The 15,020-nt window shown below is 35.1% G+C and overlaps 1 pseudogene; it reads right to left on the reverse strand.

Annotated features, from left to right (window-relative positions):
- Nucleotides 1–5,276: 5,276 nt before the first annotated feature.
- LOC105068528 (small ribosomal subunit protein uS15 pseudogene) lies at nt 5,277–5,738 on the reverse strand (annotated as a pseudogene).
- Between the last annotated feature and the right edge of the window lie 9,282 nt (nt 5,739–15,020).

Here is a 15,020-nt window from a genome sequence, read left to right on the forward strand (position 1 = left end):
GCTTTTCTTCCTCTACAGTTTTCCCATGGGTAAATTTTCTCCACTCTCCACTATTCACCCTCATCTCTATGCTGATCACATTCAAATCTCTTTCTCCAGCAACAAGCTGTCTCTGATTGAGATGTGGTCACCAAGGAGGCATAAGATAGAAATGTGGGTGCTGGGACTGGCTACGAATTCAGGACTGGCAACAAGGGTTCATTCAGGGTTAGCAAGCAAGCGACCTGATAGTAATTAGGGTAGTTTGGAGAGCGAGCCTGCAAGTGAGGTGAGACAGGGAATCAGGGTATCGACAGAGCAAGGGACCCCTTCCTAAGCTTGCATTTTTTCTGAATGCCGAAAATCAGGACTAAGGTCAGGCAAGAAAGCTGTGTGCAAGTATACCTGAATACTTGAGAGCAAGTGCCTCCTTCAATGTTGCACCCTAGGTGCTTCTCCTTGGCTCTAGTCCAGGCTTTGCAGAAAGCACCTTCTCTCTACACCCAAACAAGAGTTATCAAATCTAATTGAACATCATAGTTACCTATGGAGTTATTCTTGGGTTGTTTTTTTTAAATGCAGATATAAAAATGCAAATTCCTACATCTGCACTTCAAATACACTAAAGTAGAACCTCTGAGGGTAGAATTCAGGAAACTGTATTTTAAAAAAAACCACCTACTTCAGTGATTCGGATGGATGAGGTCTGTAAGATTCACTGGCCTTCAGCACTGAGGTGCTATCCCTTCATGCCTAACCTCACAGCTTGATCCTGGTAGATAACTGGGTAGACGGTATTAATAAAACACACCCTTTTGTCAGATGCATTCTAACATCATGAAGTCTAAAGCTAGCCACTTGCTTGAGTCCAGAATTAAAACGGCCAGGGAAGGGAGAAGAATATGTCAACTGAAATAAAATCACACAACCTGAAAGTCGAGAGTTACGTTTTATTAGGTGGACTTTTCTGAGGACTCAAATCCATTGAAGCCCGGGATGACAGCCTCCCAGATTGCTCTGAGGGACTGCTCTGAAGAGGTAGGGGAGGAGCCAGGATATATAGGAGTTTTACAACAAAGACCAGGTAGTCGGAACATTAAAAAGAAAACCAGACATCTCAAGTTAAAGAATTTAGTGCTCTTCTGTACGTATGGGAAGGAGCAAAAGTCTGGGCTCATTAAATTCATTCCTTTGACAAGTACCTAGCCATCTAGGGCCAGTCTCCTGCCCTTTCATATTCTGAGTCCCCTCAGGGTGGCTGCAGGGGCTGGCCTCCCTGTTTGTCTGCATCCTGAGGTGGCTGATGACTTGATGGCCACAGCATTCTTTGTTGACTGATACAACTTGCAGTATTTTTCATTCACAAATACAAAGTTACATGACAAAGGGTGAGGATACCAGGACAGGGAAGAACTGGGGCCACACCTACCTAAGGCCCCAGCTCAGGTGTCACCTCTTCAGGAAGCCTTTTCCTGACTTGCTCAGACCCAGGCCCACTTTTCCCTTCAGAGATGCTCCACTGTACAACCAGACCTCACTGAAAAGTTTAACATTCTCTGTCTCCAAAACTTCACCTGAAATATCCAACTGTCTAATGGCCATATCCAACCAGATACATAAAACACATCCAAAACATATTCTTTTTTTAAAAATTGACGTATAGTTGATGTACTATATTATATAAGTTTCAAGTGTACAACATTCTGATTCAGTTTTAAAAACATGTTCTTTTCATTGTAATCTCATTTATAGGATAATATCCAAAGTTCTTAACATAACATATAAGACATGACATGATCTAGTTCTCATCTCTCCCAGCTCTCCCTTCCTCATATTAAATTGCTTGTGGTGCTTCAGCATAAGACATGCCAGTTCCTGCTCTTATTATCCTAGGATGCCCTTCAAGCATAACAGGATTTCATTTGATCTGTGTAACTTTTAATTTTAGACCCAATTGGGCTATTTTCCTGAAACCTTCAAAACTCCATTGGGTATTATTAGCTTGCATTTTCATTTTCCCAGATTTTATATATATATATAATGTGTGTGTGTATATATATATATAGAGAGAGAGAGAGGAAAAACATAACAAGTCACCACCAGTCATCAGGTGGACCTGATGGATTCACCTTATACCTCATGGTGATAGAAGAGTACACAAAAAAGAAGAGCCCATGGCTTTCGAAGCACAATGACATCACTAATTCATTATTATTGCTCAATCAATGGGATGGGCCATTAGATTAGCAATGCTTACTCAGCGAGTAAATACATGGAAAGCTAATAAACGGTGAATAATGGAAGTTACCTGATAAAATGAAGAGTTAAAGAAACCCCGCCCACTCACCCAACACACATAAGTACTGTAGTTTTCAGGGGTGATGAAAAGTCCTAACCACAAATGCTTCTTAGATTCTACCTTGTCCTTCCTAATTTAATGCAAACACTGTCTGTGGATAATAGGATATCATGTATTGTGCATCTCATGAACTCTTTTGAAAGGTTTTTTAAAAATTATTATTTCCACATCAGTTTAGCTTGCTTGAGGAGTTTACCTCTAATAGTACTAACATGATTTTAAAAATCAGTTTATATTTGTTATGAGTCTCATTTACGTGTTGTACATTTATCAACTCCTATACGAATCTCTCAAAACTGGGCAGTTTCATTGTCAGTCAAATAGAAGAAATTTCCTGTGAGATAAAGATATCTGAAGACCTGTTTCCAATCTTTTTTGATTCCTTAAATACAATTGACTGAAATCGTTAGTATGAGGGAAAAAAATGTATCCTTCCCTATTTTGTTCTTGAATTTGTGTGAACACAGCTCATGGGATAGCTTATATAAGGGAGAAAAACATTCAAAATAGATGAAAGAAAAATGAATAATTATGTATATAAGATACATTTTTAAGATATCAGATTGGTATTAGTTTCTATATATAACCAATTCATCATGGTCTCTAAAAAATCCTCTTTTATCTTGCTTAGAAAGAAATAGCTCAATTACATATTCTAAAAGGCAATCTACAGCATTTCAAGTATGTGGGATGCTTTCTAATTTTCTTTAATTTGTAAGGAAGAATTAGCATGTAAATAGGTAATTAAGAAAAGGCATAAAAGGCTATGATAGAAACTAACACATTTAGAATAAGATTAAAAGTTTATTTTCCTATTTTTTGCAGCACAGAGAAGTAACTAGGGTAGAACATTTATATAGATGAGGAATAAATCCTAAGGCTGTGCTCTTGTAATCTGTTTCCTTATAGCTTACGATTTCCTTTTTAAAACGTAGGGAAAAAATTTAAGCAATCCCTTCAAAATCTTAGTGAGAGTGGATGTCTATTTGATGTATAACAAATGTCATTACACTGAGAGGCAGCTGTATGGAGCTAGCTGTGCTCATTCACTTACTGTAGGACTTGATTTCACAAGTCAGTTTTGCCGACCTTGTGGTTCAAATCTGTCATTCAGCTGTATTTAAACTTACTCCATGTCACGGATGCTCAGACAGCCAAAACTATGACTATTAAATCTATTAAATGCTTGTGTATGACCCAAGATAGCAGTATAATACTTAGGGTTTATTCAGAAAATAAGAGATAGCTCGGTGTGATTGTAGAATTGATGGAAATCATGGGGAATGCTGTAAGTAATGCTAGAAAGGAAGCTTGGGATCAATTTGTAATGGATGCGGAATGTTATGATAATATCATTATTTAATGGCAGGTCGATTATTTTTAGTTTATATCCTTTTGTCTCTTTGTTTTATTTTCACTACTATACCAGAAGTGGTATAATGTCATAGCACAGTGTGAAAAATGGACTACTTGTATGTGGAGAAACCGGAAGCAGAGGTATTAGGCTAAGCCTAAACTAAACTCTGGAGAAAATCAGAAAGGGGTTACTTCTAAGGAACTGACTTGGGAAGAGCATGTAGAAAGTCTCTGGGATGATGGAAATGTTTCATATCTTGATGGGAATTTGCATCTGTTTCATATCTTGAGGGGTTGGTTACACAGTGTAGGCTTTTGTCAAAACTCAAGGTGCAGTACACTTAAGATTTGTTCACTTCACTGTGTGTGACGTTTGCCTCGAAGAATAACAGGTCTGAAAACAAACACTGACCCTAGATAAAGATATGCATGCTGATGTGTTTAGGGGTAAAATGCAACAAAGAACAAGACAGATTGATGTATGGAAACAGGAATGGCTAGACATACGATAAGAGAGAAAGCAAATATAAGACGTCAGGAACTGTAGAATTTAAATGGTAGTCATCTGGATATTCCTGATTCAAGTGTTTCAAATTTTCTATTTGGAAATTTTCACACTCAAATGTTGAGCAAAAATAAACTAGATCAAATTGTGCAAAATACTTTGCAAGTGGTAACAAGAACCACACTCTGCCCTGAAAATCAATGAAAAAAATAGTTAATGGAGACACAAGTTTGAAAAAGGTCATACTATTGTAATAATAAACAGGCTCCATTACAATCTTGGAAATTTCTGTGATAGTAAATATATATTTTCTGAAAAAGACATAGCTAACATGACACAATGAATAATGTATACTTTTTCTGTACAAGATATGTACTTTATACAAAAGTAGAACAACTTTCTAGTTGAGCTGGACTAAGTATTATTTACATTCTTAATAGGGTACGGGTGGGGGATAGAACATAGTGGCTTCTGATTATTCTAGAAAAACAAAATGATCCCAATGGGAAAATCGAAAGGTACAGACAGGTAACTTACAGGTGAAATAAGATCACTACCACCAGAAATATAAAACGAAAGGAAGATTCAGGGGACTTCAATATGATCCTAGTGTTTTTGTTTTAAGTAATTCCTTTGGAATACTCTAACATTTTCTTTATCCTGGCTGGGTAGGTAGAAGGCCTTTAAAAATGTCCTCATGCCTTAGAAAACATAATGTTTGATCATTTGGCTGGTTCATCAGAATGTTCTTTAATTTTTTTTTCTAAAAATGTGTATATATGTTATTGCATTTATTAAAAGAATGCTGCTTAAAGCATTTCAAACATTTAGAAACTGATGTTCTTTAGGGTTAATGCTCATTTTCTGCAAATATTATAAAGACTAACTATTAAGCAAATCCTAACCATTGACGATCATCCAAAATGAATTTATTAGGTAAGTATTAGGATTACTGCAGGAATTATTAAAAGGTAATTATTGAAAAATATTACATTTATAAATTGAGTCTCACCATGGTTTTGGCTTATTTTTCTTCTAGTTACACAATGATTTTATTGCTTGAGTACACAGACAAATTTATGCAACCAGGGCAGAGGCTGTGGATGACCCATATTTCCAATTGTGGGGGAAGACTCGTTTGGTCTTACAATATTGAGCCAACGAGTGAATACGGCTCTCAATCAGAATCAGATGGAATTTAGCATCTTTATTCTTTCTGTTCCTCTCAAGATGCTTTCAAACAGCAACAGAAATCTTAATTAGTAATAGAGAGCCTCAGGAAAATCAGGAGCAAGTCCTTTGGACTTAAGAATCCTCAAGATTCTACTGCCTGTCACAAAACATACTTGTGTTAATGCCTTGTCAATCTCTCAGGACCACACCAATTTGTGATGGAGTCAGCCCCCTTCTTGGCCAGTGTGTAGATCCGCTCTTTCACGTTGTCACACATCAACTTCAGCGGGGGTGGGGTAGGGGGCTGCAGCAGTAGGGCAGACTGCACTGGGACAGGCCCTTCCTGGGAGCGTGCGTATGACCCATGATGGTGGCAGAAAAAGGAGCCATTTTTGGCTTGTTTAGATTGTGATATTTACATTTTAAAGTACTGGCATTATGCTGATCTTTGGAAAACAAATTTGAGTGAATCTGTTCCTAATACTGAAAATGTAGAATGTGTATGACTTATACTATATTTCACATCTTTTGTATCATGTAGTTGTAGTCCTAATAAGTATTACCACCAGTCTACTTAGATTTATTTGTAATGGATTCAGATATGTCAGGTAAAATTTTTTTTTAAAAAAATTAGCTTTGACCTTCCTCGTTCTAGTTTCTGAAAAGCTGAAATGTTTCTTTCATCTGGTGATTTTAAGCCGTTGATCCTCTTTCAAAAATCCCAAAAGAAACATATGGCAAAATTACATCGTACAAGCTTTCCACTTCATCACCTCATCAGAAATTGAAACAGAACATTAGGAATTCAGCCAAGAGTTGCCATCCAAAGGCCATACTTTTTGAATGCTGACTCAACTCCAGCATTAATTATGGGTGCATATGATGGTTACTGATATATCTTTGGAACATCCAGAAATTGCTTGAGAAAATATAGTAAATTATCCTTGTCAAATATAGAACAGGTACTCAAATCTTTCCGAAAGGGAAAATGAAAGTGAATTAAGGAGAAACATCCTCTAATCAGACTCAGATTTAACTTTCAAGTATGTAGCACAGCTACATACTTTAAAAAATTAGCTTTGAATGACGTTTGATGATTTTGTTTCACTGGAACTTAAACATACATGTCACATTTGATTTAAGAAATAGGTTTAATAGTCAAAATTAGTTCAGTTCTTTTAAATAATTTCAGTCGTTAAGTATACTAGATATGAGTTTTTTAGAGTGGAACAATCTCCAGTAAAAGTGAACAGAAATATACAGTATTAAGAATATTTCATTTAAATATGCCAAGCGAGGCAAAATTAGCAACAGAGCATTAGCTATAACTATTTCCTGATTCCTGGCAGGTCAAGGACAAGCAGAGAGAGAGAAGGAATGCAGCCACAGCATAATTTCCAGGTCTACAAGTTCCTTTTGATTTTCCTGCTTTTTTTTAAACTTTATATTTCTCTCTTGATTATATTCATGTTTCCTTTGTTTTCTTAATCATGTTTATAATAACTGTTTAAATTATTTGTTAATATTATCATATCTGTGAATTCTGGATCATTTTCATTGATTTTTTTTCTGGTTATAAGTCATATTTCCTGTTATATGTATGTTTAGTAATTATTCATTGGACGGTACATATTATGAATGTTAATGTTGTCCATATTTTGTTGTTTTCCTTGAAAGAGTAATGACTTTCATTTTTGACAATTATGTACTTGCATATCAGCATTTTTTGTTGTTGAGAGTTTTTTCTAAGCTTTGTTAAGATAGTTTATTGATAGCTAAGCTAGGTTAGCTTTTATTCTAGGCATAGTATAATCTTGCTCCTATAATGTGGCCTTTCTAGAATCTCTACTGAATTCTCAGGGTAATCAATAAGGCTACTCTACTCTGGTTATGTTCCAGCCCCATGTGAACTTTGAGGACTGTTCACTTTCTAGCTCTCTGATAGCTGTCTTTTGTCCAACCCTGAGAAGTCTCACCTAATGCGTGTGACACTTTTTCAGCCACATGTTCCAGATGACCCCAATTCAGATATATGGGATTCATTCAGTATAGAAATCTCTCTGCTCTGGTACACTGCCTGACAAACTGCAGCCACCTCAGCTCTCCAAACTTTTGTCTCTCTCTCTCTCTTTTTTAAATTTCTTTGTCCATTTTATTTATTTATTTATTTTAGGTGAGGGGAGGTAAATAGGTTTGTTTGTTTGTTTGTTTTTAATGGAGGTACTAGGGATTGAACATAGGCCCTCTTGCATGCTAGACGTGCATTCTACCACTGAGCTACACCCTCCCCCTATCTGTCTCTTATGCCTGGAAAGTCCACTGTGCTCAGTGAAGTCTAGTGAATGCCTAGGACTGAACTCTGGGGCTACTTATTGCCGGGCTTACCTTGTTCTTTTCCTTCTCTCAGGGATCCAGCACCAGTAGGTCTTCAAGTTTGAAAAGAGTTGTTTCACATATTTTGTCCATTTTTCTAGTTATTCATGGTGGAAGGTGGGGAGCAATTTTATTATCAGTTATTCTGCCATGACCATAAATGGAAATGCTTTATCTGTGATTCTTAAAATTCCCGAGAGAATTCAGATGTGCATTCTAGTTGATGTTTATCAACGTATCAGGATACACATAAATGAATTCAGCATAAAAGAATATACAATCATAGAAAATTATCTGTAACATTCAAATTATCTGTATTTTCACAAAGTATATATAAGATTTTTCCACTTGTACCTCCACTATTCTTTAGTGCATTATGTCCTCCTCTGTTCAATTAATTTATCACTTAATACACAAGTAACCTAGTTTCTGAGTATCAATTTTTAGTTATAAACATGCACTTTTCATGTATCACTGAATAGCTTGACAATAATTACTTAAATTTTTTTTGTTCTGATTTTATGTCAGTGGAACTTTGCCTTGGGGAATATGGGCATGAGAACCTACCCTCTAAACCAGTAGGTTGACAAGCTCTCAAACCAAATCTGGCCCACTGCCTGATCTTGTAAATAAAAGAGGTGAGTTTTTTTGAATAGAGTCACACTCATTCACTTCTGTATGATCTATGGTTGCTTTCATTCTACTACAGCAGAGTGAGTAGTGGAGACAGAGACCAGATGGTCTTCAAAAGTATAAAATATTAATTATTTAGCCTTTCAAAGAAAAAAAATCTGTCAACCTCTGATCTAAATTCACATATTTGAGTATGGGTCCTAGTCAATAGACTGTAAGCTAATGATCCTACAAATATCATCCTTTCAATTCTTATCTAGAACATATGCACAGTAAGCATAGGAGGGATATTCTTGGTCCAGTTTCCCTTGTCTCCCTTAGTTTCATGGAAGCACTCTGTGAGGGGGATACAAGCGTGAAAGAAGATTGACAGTAACAGTGAAATCACTCATACATCTTCCAGTATTCCTTCTGTAAACTAGTCCCTCACTGTGGGCACAGCTAGCACTTAATGTAACAAGGCTTATTTGTACATATTTAAGAGGAAACACACACAGACATCATATTGTATTATATTTAAAAATGGTGCTTGTAAAACACCTCAAAATTAAATACAAATACAACAAAGATGAAACATATTAATAAAAAACGCAATAATGAAAGCTAAAATGATGATGTACAGTCCAATTATTACATCTATGGGCTGCAAGAGGGTTTGATTTAGAGGTAAAAGAGCTTCTGGAATGTGTTAAAACCACTAAGTGCTGCACAGGAACCAGATTTAAGGACTCTAAAGCAATGTCAGAAATATCAAAAGCATAATTGCCTACATGTATACTGTATTAGCATAATTTTTTTCTTTTTTACCTATGTTACTCGGCAAGTAGTTGAACTATTAAAAAAATTAAAATGAACAAATTATATTTTAATTAAAATGAGTTTTTTAAAAACTCCAAAAAAAAAAATAAACTCCAGTTTTGTAGAGCATTTAAAAACTTTCAGTAAATGTTGTTTTCTTTCTCTACATCCTGCTGGCATTTAAAAAAATCAAATTTCTATCTTCAGTAGTATGAAAATGAAAACATATTTGATTGACAGTAAATTAAATCATATGGTAACAGGCCTTCAAACAATGAGTCTAATAAAGTAATCAGGTCATTGCTATGAATCTAAAATTACAATCTAAGTTAAGAAACTGTAAATATATGTTCATTGTGTATTTGCATTTTAATATAGTTAATTATTATATTCCTTTTATTTCAGTTGAGTGATTTTGTGTATCAGGTACTCCACTATGCTCTTTTAGGTATGGGCTTAAAGCAATTCATTACCATCACTGCTACGTAGTTTATTTCAAGTTTCAGAGCAATTGCTATGAACATACCCAACTGGCTGACTGATAGACTGTTGTGTGCCTGGCTATGGGGTCAGTGATGGAAATATATCATTTAGTAAGACAAATATATTGGCTAATCACATGGAGCTTAGAATCTATAGTTATACTGATCTCAAGGCAGTGAGGACCTCTATTCTCAATCTATACCACACTTTCCAAGGGTCTTGTTAGGAAGGGAAGTGGAGGTGGTAGCAGTGACCTTTTCATCTACTCTGTCATTATACAGCATCGTCATTCTCCCCCTGACATTGGTCTCAAGATGTTGAGAAATGAAAAGCGGTCCTCTTTTTAGTAAGACTTAGCACATTGTACACCTTAAATTTGAACACTGTTATGAGTCATATCTCAATAAAACTGGGGGAAAAAAGACCTGGGACTCCTCTCAATCAGTAAAAGGGAACTCTTCATTCAGTTTTACATCTCTATGACTTAATTATACACTCTAAACTATGAAGTGCAATGTGGTAAGACTGCAAAAAAAAAAAATTCATTTTGATGAGATAGTAAAGTATCTGGGAAAATGAAAAGAAGTTAACATTGTGTCCTAATAATCTCTATCTTTCAGTGATGCTACATAGATATGACAATAGTGAAGTAATAACGTATCAATTCTTTCACACCAAATTATTTCTCACAAAACATATTTTCATTACAAACCATTTCAGAAACTTTTCTATACTTAAATAAAGTGATGGTTTGGTTCCAAAAATCACTCTCTCTGGGAAGCCTGTCAAATATAGGACAATGGCAATGGAGGTTTATCAACAAATAAATCAGTAGGTTTGGATTTATTTTACAGTTAAAATGCTTTTATTACAGATGAACTCTGTTTCTTAGAAAATTCCTTTTGATCACTGCTTTACCTAACACTGTCAAACATACACACTTCTCTTTTCCTTTCCTTTACATTAGGTTTCTCTAACATTAAAATTCACAAAATTCTCAGAAAGAAAAGCAGATTGGACTGAAAACAAGAATTGCACAACTACTGCTACCTTCAACTGAAGGTGAGGTAGTTAGACACAATTTCTACTGAAGGATTCACTGGTGACCTAGAAAACATTGGCATAACCATTATTTCTATGTCTCTCTCAATTTTAAGAAAATAGAAGTTTCAGCATCTATTATCAGTTGTCTATATATAAAGAGTTTTTCCCCAAAATCCTTTCCACTATTTTTTCTTTCCAGGCAAAGACACTTGAGAAAAAAGATGATTGATTGTTCTTTAAAAAGCTAATGTAAACCCAGACTTACATCTCACTGTACTAGTCAAACGCAAATGTCTTAGTCATATGTATAAATGATCAGAATTTTTTCTAATGAAATAAAACACATTATCATTGCAAATAATCTAGTTTAAGGGACTATACTGTCATTAAACACCAATAGCTAATTACATTTACTTTCCAGTATCATATATTGTCTATTGCCCAATTCAAATACATAAATTTAATTAATAATTATAATATACCAGAGTTAAGGTTATATTTGTTGAATTGGAACAATAGGAAAAAGGAAATAGGGTTACTGTGTTATCTTCAGAAAGTTTTCTGAGTCATGATAAGAGTTTTTACATGACTACATTTGAGATGAAAATTTTCAAAATAATTTACAAAATGCTATTTCACATGAAGCTTACATTCCTTAAAACAACCTTTTTTCCTACTTATCTGAAAAAGTCAATCTAGTTTTACAAGCCCTCTTCCACCACACCCCGACAGAGTAATTATTTATACCAGCTTTTATTCAAGGGAGTAGTGTTTACTACATTATTTGTATAATACTATTTCAAACACTACTTGATTTTGGGTTTAGAGTTATTGTATTTTGTATTTTCAAATTTTATTCTCTATCATATTAAACTGGCTTCAAAGATATTTTTGAGGAATAATAGGATATAACATTTTTAGTTCATGCTATTTGAACTTTGCCTATTTGGAATACTACTCAACAAGACAAATTCACACAACTGATATATGATAAATAACATGCTTTCAAAGTAGGATATAACTGCAAATCCCATTTTTCAGAAAATTATGAAAACTATGTTTTATAAAATGAAAAAATTAATACAAATAAAATTATTACCAAAATGAAGAAACAGTTTACGTAAAGGATAAGATCTCTAAAACAAAGTCACCCATGCTAAAACTCTTGCTGAACGTTAATTTATGAATTCAAATGACACTAACTTTCTAAATCTTTAAAAGGTACTACTTACATAACTTCATGAAGAATTGATTTATATTTTAACCCTAAATCTGCTACTGACTTAATTTCAGCAAATTCCTATCCAGTGTTATAATGTAATGCTAAATGATTCTACTAAATTACCAAACAGAATATTTAAAAATATTTAGTACATTGCCTGGGTAAAAATCAGTATGTAAAATATTTTTTTCCTCAAAGAATAGAGAAAAGAATCCATTTGGCTATATAAGACCAGACACTAAAGATAAAATAGTGTTTGGTTTGCTGAGATGTAAGTTCTGAGAAGAAATGCCGGCTTTATAAATCAGGTATACTAAAACAACTCATGGGGGGAGGGAGTGGCATATATTCTTTTCTGGACAAAGAAATCCTCCTTGAAAATCTCTTCTATTTATATATGCATATGGAAAACAAAAGATCATTTATTTCTTGCCACTACTACTGTGATGGAAAAGTTGTTGACAGTTTTCATTAGTTGAATAAACTCTCCTTTATTTAGAAACCAAGGAACTCATAAAATTTTTAGATAATAAACAGCATCTTATTCCTTTTTACATGTTCTGCAGGCTAATTTTTATTCATTCCAATATATCAAACTGAGGAACAAGGCAATAAAATAGATTTAACACAATCAAACAAAAGCTTTCTAGGATATATGATTGGGAAAAAAATACCTCCCCAAACCAACCTCCTTTATTGTGTATATAAACATACATACATACTATCCACTGAACATCACAATTAAAATCATGAGCCCTGGGCATTACAAGGATTGCAAGTAAATGCGTGTTCAGATTTGGGTATTTTAAATACATTCCAATTAAATGAAAAATTATACTTTTTAGACAGTTATTCAAATTCCTCAAACATTAATTTGTTCAACCAACTAACCAACCAATAAGTCTGAGAATCTACTATGTGCCAAGAGTAGTATAAGGTGCAAGGAAAACACTGATAGACATTCTATTGTCTGTCTATATGCTGAGTCTAATAGGTCTCAATATGGCTTCTGCCAAAATAATTACTGTTGTACAATAGTACTACTTTGCCAAAATATCCTCATCCTAAGCCCATTACTCCTTGGCATATATGATATGTGACAATATGTTCTAAAAAGAGTCTTATAAATCAGAGAGCCCATTGCTGCTATACCTTCCTTTCTTCTTAGCTGTAAGTAGGTGGTTCTAGGGATTTCGGGGCTGATCAAGGAAAATAAAACCACAATAAGGTGGCACACACAAGCTTTATCTGGACGACGCTTTGACAGGTTTGCATGTGGGGGAAGTCCCTCACAGCATGAGACTGTCCAGAGGCTACAGCGCAGGGGATGTCCTCCAGAAGATTGGTAAGAAAACTTGCTGGGGAGAGGAGGGTCAAAAGGGGGCCTTACATGTCATTCAGTCACAAGACAGAGAGTCTCTGGGTGACAGATCTTCAAGAGGCAGTATCGTACTCTTTACAGCCCCGGAGTTTATCTTAGCTATGGCCAGTAGATGTTGGACATAGTTTCACAGGGTATGCAAAGCAGACAAGCTATAACTGGCTAACAATCCGCTTATTTGGGCTATGTTTAAAACAACTGAATGTACAAAATTTTCAGTTCAGTGCTGGTGGGCTTTTGAGCTAATGGGTCTCAGCCTGCTGTCAAATAGTAGAAAACCTAAGGGCCCATATACAAAGATCATCTTTGGCTCATTTATATAAAATGCTAAATAACTGCTAAAATGAGTTTCTATCTTTAATGCTATAGTCAATAGACAAGTGCGTAGTTACACTAATTGTGATTCTTTTATACTCTACTGTTTACTTTCTGTGGTTCAATTACACACTCCCAGAAAACAATTGTATTTTCAAATGGTGTGGTACAAAGTCCCCCAGACACTGAAGGTGGTTAACAAAATAAATGATTTTGTGGAAAACCAATCCACTGTATTCTACAAATTGCTTTATATTATCCTCATCAAAAGGACATCCACTTGGTTCTCTGTTCATATTCTATTGCACATGTTAGACAATGACTCTAAACTACCCTTAGTGGAGTAAACTCACGGCAAATTACGCAGTTAACCAATATTCTTCATTGCAAGACTGCAGCCGCCACCATCTTCAAGCCTGTGTGGTTAGTGAGGGCTTTGTTCATAGACTATATCATTGGCTAGAACATTCCTACAATGGTCTGCTTAGCCACAAACACAGGAAAAAAACCTTGTAAACCAGTCACTGTCATGGTAAGCCTGGCCACTTAATGTCATCAAGACATGTGGCATCAATTTTATTTATGTTCCCATCCCATTGCACAACTGCATGAATGAACAACCATTCCGAGTGGGTAAAATACAAGATAAGTAATTCTCAGGAGGTGTCAGCCAATGGATTTCACCAACTTTGTAATTTTCAAAACGCAGGTACAAGTAATGAAAATTTAAGAGTAAGAATGAATCAATTTGAGAGGAAGGGAATCACTTCCGTGACCATGACACTTTCAGTAATGTTAGGCATCACTGAACAACCTATACATGAAATGACAGACATTAAAATATTGTCTATCATGGTAAGTTGCACGAAGACGTGGTGAAATCTTCTAACAAGAACCTATCTATATTATTTCACAAAAACACCTACACTATCTTTGTGAGAGGAATCATGTTACGGGAATACACAAAACAATTAATCTCCCAGTACAAGTACAAACATAGATTAAACAACATAGGAACATTTTAGACTGAAAATCAGCCTGTAAATCATTTATAACTTGACTGAGTTTTCTTGTTTGCCTGGGGTAAAACATGAAGTTTATACCTATTACTGAAAACTTAACCAGAAACTGCATTTGATTAAACAGTAGGTGGCTCTGGGGAAACCACTGACGAGCATTTACAGAATGGCAACTTAATTTCTTTATTGGGGTTACTCTAAAGAGTGAGTGTTCACGATCCACACTAACATAGGACAAGGATAATAGGAAGCTCTGAGTGAGTAAGGGCAAGTTAAATGATTCTCATTGGAATTACTCAATGGTTTTGAGCCACAATCTCTCAATTTCATCCTACTGTTGGCAAGCAATGAAAATTTGAAAAAGTAAATTGAAGAGCATT

Source organism: Camelus bactrianus, chromosome X (genome assembly GCF_048773025.1).
Source record: "Camelus bactrianus isolate YW-2024 breed Bactrian camel chromosome X, ASM4877302v1, whole genome shotgun sequence".
Lineage (NCBI taxonomy): Eukaryota > Metazoa > Chordata > Mammalia > Artiodactyla > Camelidae > Camelus > Camelus bactrianus.